The sequence below is a fragment of the Cryptomeria japonica genome, chromosome 7, assembly GCF_030272615.1.
Source record: "Cryptomeria japonica chromosome 7, Sugi_1.0, whole genome shotgun sequence".
Taxonomy (NCBI): domain Eukaryota; kingdom Viridiplantae; phylum Streptophyta; class Pinopsida; order Cupressales; family Cupressaceae; genus Cryptomeria; species Cryptomeria japonica.
The window spans coordinates 844,117,867-844,120,013 of record NC_081411.1 but is presented as its reverse complement, the minus strand read 5'-3'; positions in this window follow the sequence as shown (position 1 = coordinate 844,120,013).

The following is a 2,147-nucleotide window of genomic DNA, read 5'->3' as shown; positions in this document are numbered from 1 at the left end:
AAAGATGGCAAAAACCCTCCAAAGCAAAGCACAAGCAAAAGAGTAGGCTCTGCCTACCAAATAACTACAAATCACCCTAAAGACCAACACTAGACAATATGTGGCACCAAAAAGATCAACACCAGTCATGTAGATCAAATGGAGACATCCCTCGAATATCCAACAACACTTTCATATACTTATTTCATATTTTCATGCAAAAAAAAGCTAGCACAACCAAATTGATACAAAGTTATTCATAGTTGGATGCTCATACATCACAATCATGAAATAGAACATCAGCAATCATACTTGAGGTGCACTTCATCACCTGAAATATGAACTTAGACACTGCAAAGACATTATAAGAACGTTCACCAAGCCACAACATAAGAAACATCAATGCAAAGAATTTTTTGGACCAATCATGACAACCCATCAACCTACCAACATACTATGATAACCAAAAACATCTTTTGCAACACCATGGACCTGGAAAGATAGACATGCAATAAATATAGAGAATTATAAATATTGAATCCCAAAATTAAAGGCCACATCCATAAATGAGGAGGAATGTCGAGAATTCTCCTAGATAGATTTCATGACACTTTCCCACAAATTAGCATACTTTATCAACTTGTAGCATCTAGAACAACTTTGTAGCAATAATTTCTCACCTAGGAGCAACAAGAAAGTCATCAAAATATATTGTAAAAAGTACAAGACCATTAGTACCATCAACAACATATCCACTTTATCGTCATGCTTCTAATCCTCATCTTAATACTTATAATCTTCAACTTTGTCCTTCTAAAGAACTCATATTAGCATAATAATATCTCTGCCATCACTATTCTTCAACACATCAACATCATCATACAATTATCATCATAAGATATGAAGTGTAGACATCAACACCAGGAAGGTGGACATTCATAACAAGGAACACCTTCAATCATCTACAATATCTATCAATGACAACACCTTACCAACACCTGAGACATCATTCAATAGCACATCAACAACATACAAGTTCCATTAGCATATCATCACTGACAAACATTAGCCGGGGGTTGACATCAATGACAACACTTAGTTATTAATGACAACAATTGCCAACAATCTCCCCCTTCATCATTGATGTTAACACTCACAACACTAATCATCTGCACTTTCTTCCTTACCTTCACTTTCCTCTCCCCATTTGACATCAAGGATAAAGGGCAAAGGTCTTTGCTAAAAATTACAATTTTCTCTCTCCCTTAGCATTTATATGCACTCTCTCCTTTGCACCTACTCTTTCAAAATAGTCATACCTACTCCCCCTTACACCTATTTATTCTATGAACAACAACTAACCAACTACTTGCTCCCCCTAAGGGGTAAACCACATCAATCTAGGAGACAAAATCTATACTTTGAATCTCCCCTTGAATAGATGCATCGTCTTATGAATCTAATTAGGAGGAGTAATAACCAGTAACTTCTTCCTAAGATACCCAAATGTATATTTAGAAAGAGCCTTTATAAATTTTATTTGCAATCTAATCCTTTGTAGGAACATACTCCAATTTGACTTCTTGCTTTGCAATCTTCTCTCTTAGGAAATGATACTAGATAGAGATATGTTTAGTCCTTGAATGCATTGGATTATTTGAAATATGTATAGCACTTGTATTATCAGCATTATAGGAATATGCTCATCATATACCACCTTGATATCCTTTAAGGTCTCTTCATCCACAACACTTGCTTGCAACAAGAAGTTGTATCAATTTTACTCAACCTCTGCTATTGATAAATAAATTGAATCTTTCTTTTTACTAAACCAAGAAACAATCCGTCTCCCAAGAAAAATGCACTTCCACTTGTACTTATTTTGTCACCCACACATATGACCCAATTAGCATTAGTATAAGCCTTCATACAGAAGTCATTATCCTTTTTATACTACAAACCATAATCCAAAGTTCCCTTCAAGTATCCAAATATCCTTTTAACAACCTTCTCATGAGATTTCTTGGGATTAGCATCATATGTCTTGCAACCAAACACATCACATGTATAATATCAAGTCTAGAAGTAGTCAAATACAACAGTCCTCTAATCATAGACCTATAAAGAGTCTGATCAACTCTTAGAGACTCATCATCCTTTCTCATATA